This window comes from Crocodylus porosus, unplaced genomic scaffold (genome assembly GCF_001723895.1).
Source record: "Crocodylus porosus isolate Cpor-Errol unplaced genomic scaffold, CroPor_comp1, whole genome shotgun sequence".
In the NCBI taxonomy this organism is placed as follows: Eukaryota; Metazoa; Chordata; order Crocodylia; family Crocodylidae; genus Crocodylus; species Crocodylus porosus.
In genome coordinates this window covers 8838908-8848978 of record NW_017728910.1, presented here as the reverse complement: position 1 = coordinate 8848978, position 10071 = coordinate 8838908, and positions in this window count along the sequence as shown.

Sequence of the window (10071 nt, the reverse complement as noted above, 5' to 3'; positions counted from 1 at the left end):
TCAAAAAAAATCACAAGCTTCATCAAGGTACTACTAGCAGGTCATTGTTTACTTCAGGCAGAAGCTACAGTGCTCAGCAAATAGCTATACCCAAGAAAAAATAAAATAGGAAGCTGAAGGGGCAGTGTCTGAAGTTGGACACAAATGGCAATTATCTGGGCAGCTGCATGGCATGTGCCATATCTCTAGGCATGCTTCTTTTCCATCAAAGAAAAGAGTTTCCCTGGTTATAACTTGCACCCAACTTGGGAACATTGGGAGATTTGAGGGATGGGAGAGGAAGTGTTTTAGGTGAGAAAAATATGTATTTTATTCATTCATTCATTCCAATGCTGTAGAAACCAAATACTAACTCTGTACAAAGTACAGCACGATTATAACATTACTGAAAAAAATAATGAATTTATCATTTCTACTAACACACCTATAAAATCATCTAAGTAACCTAAATCAACTAAAGGCAAAATGCATAGATTCCAAGATGGGAAGGGACCTTGGAAGATCATCAGGTACAGCCCCCTGCACCAAGCAGGAAAAATACCTGGGGGTCAGGTGACCCCAGCAAGCTGGCTGTCCAGTCTCCTCTTGAAGATTTCCAGGTAGGCGATTGCACCACCTCTGGAGGAAACTTATTCCAGAGTCTGGAGAGTTCAACTATGATGAAGTTTTTCCTAATGTTGAGCCTGAATCAATCTTCCAAGAACTTCTGGCTATTACTCCTGGTTCCCCCCCCACCCCAGGGTGCCCTAGTGAACACCCTCGGGTGTTCACCAAGTCCTTGATGTACACCCCTGAGGTAGCAGTTTACCACCACAAAATCCCCTCTCAGCTTTCTCTTTCAGGCTGAAGAGTCCCAGGTCCTTCAGCATTCCCTCATATGGCTTGCTGTGCAAGCCTCTGTTCATGCAGGTGGCTCCTCTCTGGACTCTCTCAAGATTTACCACATCCTTGCTGAAGTGCAGCACCCAGAACTGGATGCAGTACTCTAGTTGGGCGGGGGGGGGGACTCAACAATTTCGAGTAGAGTGGAAGTATCACTTGGTTTTGCTGGAGACGTACCGATCGATGCATGCCAGGGTATTATTTGTCCTGCTGGCAACAGCATCACACTGCTAGCTCATATTCAGACAGTGATCTATTATTACCCCCAAGTCCCTTTTGTTCATGGTGCTGGTCATTTTGGCACCACCAAGCCTGTAGGTGTTCATCCCCAAGTGGAGCACTTTCCATTTCTCAATGTTGAACTTCATCTGGTTCTGACTTGCCCAACTTGCCAGTTCTACCTGTATTTGTAGCCTGCCTGCAAAGACCATATTTTCTTCTCTGACAAGCAACAAACTATTTAAAAGACTTATGTAAGTGAGCCACATGGTTATTCATGGTTGTATTCTGTATACCTGGTTAGATCACTACTCCAAGTGTACTGCCAGTGAACTTCCACTACCATATTTAAAAAAGTTCTTTTGTTAGGAGTTTATATCTTGATCAAACTCTCTACATCATTAAAACACATTGTACCATTTGGTTTAATACACAGAGGAATTTCTTCCACCAAATTTTAGTATTAGATTTTTATAAATCACAGAATACATCTATATTTTCCAGTCATACCAGCAATGTATCCCTCCTTTGTACTGATACAATTATTTCTTGCACTACTACACCTTCACTTTAAAACTGGATTTTTTGTGCTTAAACAAAAAATGCCACAAAATGGCATGTTTACATTTATTTTTAATGAAAATGCAGTTGTTTTCAAGGCCTAAAGGACAGATAACAAACATACTTGAATATTAAATCATCACCAAGGAGGATGAGGGTTTTAAGTGAATAGATTAAAGCTGCATCAATACTGAGCATGGAAATGCATTAATTTTCAAGGCAGGCTACATGCATAATTCCAGAAATATGAAAACCCATTCCAGAATTAGGGCCTTGCTATGTGGGATACACACATCCCCAATTTCTCCAGACACTCACCAAACACCCTTAATTCATCAGGTCTCAGATTCACTAGACCTAAGCAGTCTCTTCAGATACAGGCCTCAAGGCACACACCATTCCTGACACTCCCCCTCTCCCCCAGTGGACCACAGACATCAAAATTGCCCCACAGTCACAAACCAATCATCTCTCTAATGTATCCGTCACTCAAAACACTTATCCAATTGGCGCATTCATCAAGCAACATTTTGAAACAAACTTCTTATCTTTCACAATTCTAACCAATCATCATCTACTCTCTCAGGGAATAGTGGTCTCCACTTTTGGCACCTACTGTGCATGCTAATATACGTATTTAGGTCAGCCTCTCCTGAGAAGTAAAAAATTCACTGCAGAACCTTGACCTACTGCACATGTGCAGGACTTGAGCTTTTAGCATTATACCATCACCTTTGGATAAGGTAGGCCAGGGAATGGGGCAGCACCGTGTACTCTACACTGCAACCTGGCTCGCTGGCATGTGCTCTGCAGGCCGTTTGTACAGGCTTGCACTTCAGGGGTGGGAAGGTCACACCCTCAGGGGAAGGAGGGAGAGCTGGCTTGGTTCCACAGCTGCCCCCTGGGCAGTAGAGTTCAGGGGTGGACAGTTTGTCCACATAGAACAGGAGAGTGCAGGAGGGGACATAATCTTGGGATGCTAAAAGACTAACCTGGGTGTCTCATCTGTGGGGAGTGGATACACATTAATGGAACATGAGCTGGGTAACCTGGATCAAAATAAAAAAAAACTTATCCTGAAGTGGAGTAACTTTAAAGGCACCTACACTGTGGTTAGAACTAGTTTTAGGTATTAATATGTGGACATTGAGGGTTAAAACCTCCAGAAACCCCCTAAAATTAATATGCAACAAGGCCCTTGTATGGAGGAAAAAAAAAAAAATCCAAAAAGTTGCCTTTATAGGGTCACACTCTGTTCAAACAAGGTACGTTTTTTGGTCATTTCAAAGACAGAATCATTAAGGCCTTATATAATTTTGTCCATTTAGGAAGAAGATTCTCCACATTATCTCCTTAATGCATGAGCTAGCATGCAGAATATTTGTGCTTCACAAAAATGTACTAAGTACATGATTTTCTCAAAGGGAAGAGGGTTTATTTAAACCCCAAGTCAACTAGCATGTATTCTGTTGTGAATACCAAGTGCCAGCTGGCACGATGTTAACATGAAGTTTTCCCTGCTCAGTTGTAGAAAAAGAGCAACGCACATTGCTATACAATAGCCAGCCACCCGTACAGAATCCTGATCATAGAGCACTTTGCATTTTGTCAGCACCTCTACTGTCCTTTATAATACCAGCACCAAGGCAGACATTGGCCCCAAAAACTCAAAACAGAAAATCTACAGCTGAAGACAGGGAAGGAAAAAGCAGGCAGAGCTACTTCATTGACCCCAGCATAAAAACTCATGCAGTCTAAAGCTGCAAACAGATATTTAGTTCTATTGGTAAGAATTTCAGATAAAAGTAGCCCAGAAGCTGGCAGGTATCCAAGTTGTAGCTGTATTGGTCTAGAGGCAAAAGGAACCAGAATTCATGGTAAAGCTGATATTTTTTACTAGGCCAACTAGATTTTTGCAAAGAAAAAAAAAAATTATAATTGCAAGCTATTGGGCACAATTACCCTTCTTCAGGCATAGGAAAAAAGATTGTACGAGTTCTCCAGAAGCTGGAGCTTACATGCCTAGAATGCTACGCAGGCGAGTTTCATAGTTTCTAGGGTCGGAAGGGACCCGAGTAGATCATCTAGTCCAACCCCCTGCCATGGCAGGAAATAATACTGGGGTCAAAACGACCTCAGCAAGCTGTTCATCCAACCTCCTCTTAAAACCCCCCAGGGTAGGATCCAGCACCACTTCTCTTGAAAGTTGGTTCCAGATCCTAGCCGCCCTGACCATGAAGTAGCACTTCCTGATATCCAGCCTAAACCTACCCTCTGCCAGCTTGTGACCATTATTCCTGGTCACTCCTGGCAGTGCTCGGGGGAAACAGTGACTCCCCCAATGCCTGCTGATCCCCCCTGACTAGTTTATAACAGGCCACAAGATCCCCCCTCAGCCTTCTCTTCTGGAGGCTGAACTCTTTTGGAGTTCTTCAGTCAGGTGGCATTAGAGACTGCTCCCTGGGTCACCCTTGCCCACTTCTTCATACCTGGACCTCTTCCCTGCCAGGGAAGATGCAGGCTATCAATAGACAGCCCCCTGGGTTTTAAATGTCTTCATGTGCAGCCAAGATGTGATCCCAGATTGACCTCTTCAGTCATCTCTGGACTTATCAATGACTTCCCTATTTACTGGAAGATGGTCATTCTCATACCAAGGGAATGGTGCCACCACCAAGTCTCTTCCTAAACCTGAGGAAAGGAAATCAAATATGTTGCCCAAATAGAAGAAGTCAAAGTGGGCACATCTACATGAGAAATTTATTGTGGAGCTGCCTAATTAGCTCTGCAGTAAAGTCCCTACAGCTACACATTTGGCTTTATTGGGTTGTAAGAAATTAATAAACTCCACCACAGGTTAGTACCTGCAAATACAAGTATTATCCTACAGCACAGTAACACATGTTTAGACAATGATGGGCCTGGATGGGACATAAGGGTGTTTCAGTGCTATGCGCCAGCTAACCCAGTATTGGAGCACCCTGATGCCCCAGCCAGCCCCTCCACAGCTTGTTGAGCTGGGTCAGAGCAGCCCTGAGCTGATAGGCTGACCTCCCAGGCCCTTGCCAGCCAGAGCTGCTCTAACCCATCTCCATGTGCTGCAGTCCTGTGTGCATGTTTAAATGTGGCACCTGAGAGCAATAAACTCCAGTGTGATATACGCCAGAGTTTATTTTTCCATGCTAAATAGCACGTGTAGATGCACCCACTGACAGGCAAAAGATACTGAGCTGGGAATTAGTACTCTCTAATAGAGGCATGAGTGAGAAAAGAAACTTAAGATACATACAAGTCAAAAGGGTAAAGGTAGTATAAATGGAACAGCAGAAGTACTGCCTGAAGGATATATATGAAAAGCAATTTGAGGATCAGAATAACTTTGCCTAATAGAAAAAGTGAATTGAAGAAAATTAATTTGAAAGCATGTTTACAATACTTAGGATAGGAAACTTTGGATTACTGACACTATCAGTATTAGAAACAATTCACTTATTACAAACGTGCAGCAAGCCCTGGGAAAAAAAAAAAAGAGTCTAAGAATCTGGAACTGTAATTTTGACTTGTTTCAGTTGGCAGAACATAACGGGATTTTTAAAGGCTCTTGAAATGATAGGACAAGTGATGAATGGAGCAACCACTATTCCTTTTTTCTTCATTCAGACAGCTCTGCAGATTTGCTAAAATTAGTACAAGCCTCTCTTTTGGCACATTAAATACTCAGTGTAATGATGTAAGCCTGTAGCATGCTTTTATGTATCCCATCAGCTCTTGGAAATGTGATCCAAATAGGTGTCTATCTCCCCATTTTAGAGGGAAGAAAGAATTTCTTACATTCCCAGGTAGTGATAGCACACCAATCTTTATATATAGGTTCAACTTTGTGCTTCTTTCACCCTGCACCCCCTGCCACTTTTTTTTTTAAAAAGAGTTGAACCATTGTACCAACTGCTACCTCAAATCGGCACTTAGAAGTTGAAACAGTAATATTAACTTCCCCAGGTCAAACCACCAGTTCCTGTGAAAAGTTCTCATAGATTCCCTCTTTTAATCGATTCTTTCTTTCTCCTCTTCCGCCACAGAGATTTGCTTGTCATTTTTTTGGAGGGTTTTGATGGAATTTTTGTCACTCATGAAAAATGGAAAGGGGTTCTTAGAGGTTGTATGTCAAAGTGGGTCATGCTAACCTTGAAACTGTCCTATGGCATTATTAAATTTTATATGTCTCATTTGTATTGCTTTGAATATCGTCATCCTCAAATTATAATGTGAATGATACCTTAATGCCAGAACTAATGGCTTTACTGAATGACAGACCACAAAAAAAGATGTTAGAGAATGTACTCAGACTAATACCATCCAGCCTTCACAGGCACTTCTCTAACCTGTAGCTATTCATGCACAATGTCCATTTGCCATTAGAATATGAACTGTGCCAGAATAATCACTGAGTTTTTCATTACAGTCTGTAGAAAAGTACAAAAAATAATTCAAGTTGCTTTGGTATTATAATTTTACCCAGTTAAAATACCACATGTAGCCTTCAGAGAAATACATCCTGTGCAACAATTTTCATTGCTTAATAGTTCAATAATAACACTATGACTGAATAAAGTTTTATGTGGCAATATAATGTAAATTATACTCTTTATGATCTATGTATAATATATACAGCACTGGATAGATGAAATTACAAAAAATATATTGAGAATGATATAACGTCTTCAAGGGCAAGACTTCCTGTTGTCTCTCCATGATGGAGAACAGGAATTGTACATTAATTAAGACCAACACAAAGAACTTTGGAAAGTTCACATTTCTGGGAAGTGAGTCCTCCTTACAGGACTACAACCTGAAATATTTGATTCTACTTCTAGTGTTTTCAAGTCTCTCACATTTTTGTGTTTACTTACAGGGCAAGAGGTCAGGGACTAGGCAAGTATCCTAACCAGCTTTAGGAAATTTTATCATCAAAATAGTAGTGCAGTTCATGATATTACAGAATATAGACATGGGGGGTTAGGGAGGAGGAAAGATACAAGCTAGCTATGCTAGCTTTTCACTGGCTTTGGCAGGAAAGGCATGGAGCAAGTGATATATTGAGCTGGAGACTAGATTATGACTCCTAACTTCAAGTCCAATTTACACTAGCACTGGAAGCGTACAAGTATCCACACTTACAAGAGAAAGTGTCTAAGCAGACACCTGGAAGATCTTTCCCACCCCCCGAGAGAGTTAACCCTTTTATGCTTCTAATTTCTACTGGGAGAGCAAGTCTCCCAATAGAAATACAACACCCGAACATAGCCACTGTAACACTAGATTATGACAGACTGCAAAAGCACAGCTTGCAGTCACACCACAACAAAAAGTTATGCTGTGTTCAAATGTTAAGATATTGTGCTATATCCCAACTTGATATTACAGTACATCCACTAATACACAGATAGTGACCCTCCTTTTTCCTTGCATCAATTTACAGCGGCACACTAAAGAAACCCTTCCTCCCTGAAACAAAGAAAAGATATGCTGCTTTATATATAACCATAGAAATCCCACAAGGGAAATTTAATGCACTATTAATACTGGACACTTGGCCAGTAAAAGTGTCCCTTTTACTTTTGTTCAATTTGATGCATTCATTGTCTTGCTACAGAATTCTGATTTCAACAGATCCAACTTGACAACACATTATTCTGACATTTTTCACATTTTCCAAGACCAGAGTGACACTTAATATATCGTTTATTTTCTAACTAGAATGACCATAAGGAAACCTGGAACAATCTGAGACACTGCCCTCCTCCTTTGCCCCACCCCAAGTCGGCAGCACAGTGGTAGGCAGCAGCAGAGGCCAGAAGGCAGGGGCATCAGCACAGTCTGGCACAGAGGTATAGCTGCCTGGTACATGCCATGCCACTCTGCCAGGATATGCACTGCACCCCTGCAACTGCAGGACTCATTTTAATTTTTGCCAACAAACTGGCAACAGCTTAGAAATAGGATGACCATCATCCCAGTTTGCCCAGGACAGTCCCAGATTTTCAAACTAACCAATGATAGAGGAACTCTGCTTGCTATCCCTGCCATTTATGCAAGTGAAAAGTTCTTTAATTTTCCCTAGGGACCCCTTCTTCCAGTCCAGACCAATACACATGTGCAATCTTCAGAATGCTTTCTCTAGAGCAAGTTTGGAAAAGACAGGCCTGATGATTTTTTTCACTTGCAGGAATTTCAACTGGAGTATAATTGCACTACTTCAACAGAGTTACTTACAATTCATGCCTAAAAATGCATCAGAAAAGAATCAAAACACAATGTCTCCTTATATTAGCTGAAGCAATTAAGTTTTAACAACAATGTTGAGTAACAAGACCAACGATAGGGGATAACATGGAAGCAGTAAATTTAATAGGAGAATAATGGAAATCCACTGGCCTGTGCTATGAAAAGACAATTGGACATGTTGGGCATTTGGGGGTTTTGTTGTTGTTGTTATTTTTAAACAAACAAACAAAAAAGAACATGTGCTCCAGGGGTCAGGGAGGGGCTTTAATTAGAGCAGCTCTTGGAACCATTCTAATTAAAGTGCCTGAAGCATCTCATGTACTCAGCATCCTGCACTTCAAAATGGCAGTGGGAGCACTTTAACTAAAGCTCATTCAGCGTACCAATTCACATGCTCCAGCAGACTCGATTAATCAAGTCTGCTCTGACACGTTATTACAGAACGTTGGAGCAGGCATCCCACACATCTACAGGCACCCATTTTGGTATTCTGGCTCCAGTCCTGGTATGATAAAGGGGTATGTGATATGTCTGGTCCCATGATAAATTCTTGCTCCACCTGGTGAATTTCAGATATACTGCTGAAACAGAAGTTTGAATGACAACATAGTTTAAGTGTCACAAGTCAGATCTGTTGTAACTTGACCTTTTTTGGCAGGAAGCCTAAGAAAAACCATCATTGAAAAGAAATGCACTTCACCTACCACACACTCCTACAAGACTTGCATCCTTTTAGATCAAAAGCTTCAGACATGAAAAGCTTGTTAGCAATGCCCTGTTCACCAGCCTCTTTTCAGAGAGTTCAGCATATGTCTAATCAAAAGATCATCCATATAAATCAGACTTTTCTTTCTAATTGTAACATCTCAGTAGGCCCTTCTTATAAATATTTTAAATGCATTAAACAAGTTTCATAAAAGTATCACCTTGGGCCTTTTAAACATTTCAGAATTTAAAATGTGAGACTTGCTTAGTGCCAGAGTCTACTTCTGTTTTATGTTGGCATTTCTCAGACTGTTGACATTCCATACTTTCATAGGTGTAATGGTTCTTTATCTTTTGTGGCTGCCTGCCATGATGAAACATTTCTGAACAGCAGCGATTGCCATCTTTGTTTGAAGCAAAAGATATGGAAGCAATGAATTGTCAGTGGCTTCAAATCTTTCCTGGATAATTCATATCACTTGCTTTTTTAGCAGATATTCAACCTAAGTGATCTCATAAAAATTCAGATGATATCTTGGTGGATACAGGGCATCTCTTTACTGTCAGGTGAGATTGAAGATACTTTTTTGCAATGTTTTACCCTACAGTCTGTCACTGTACACTATAATGCACTATCAGTGACATATGCCATAAGAGAATTCCTTCAAGGCCTTGGTATATAACAAAAAGTATTCTCCAGAGAAAGCTTGGGCACTATTTGTAGCTAAATAATGATGATTTAACAACTGTTTATCTAAATCCTGCATGTTACTATGACTATTCCAAAAGGTACAGCCTGGATTTTGTAGGACAGTAGTATCCAAGCAGTTAGCAGAAACCTGTTCATAGTATGCACAAAAAAATCTGGCCATTAGTCTCATATGACTTGAGTTTTAGAAGGAAGAATAACCTAGATTCTGACTGGATGTTCTTTCTGTTGCTACTGACTTGCATTTGTTTATGGGTAGTGTGAGATATGCATTTCATAATGCGAGGACCATGGATTAAAAAAAAATTAAAATCGTATTCACAACTGTTTATAAAATACTTTGAGATTCTTTTATATGCGTGTGTGACAGGAGTATCTCTGCTGGAGCCTTTCTGTTGGTGGCTCTGTTCTCCTGTCCTAGGCTAACTGCCTGCTTACTCGCCTGCCATGCCTTGATCTTAATTGAGTGATGTAATTAGCTGAAGGCTGCCCACTTTATACGCCCAGTGCCAGAGGGCGCTTTCTGCAGCTCCTTTTCCTCCCCTACACTGCAGCCCAAGCCTCACAGATGATACTTGATGTGGTTTGACCTGGGCCCTGATATGCCTTGCCCCCCCCCCCACACACTCTGGGGCTCCTCGCTGCCCCCCCCAAACACTGCAACCTCTCTGGTGCCAGGGCCCCACGCTACCATGGAGCCCCTATAAGGC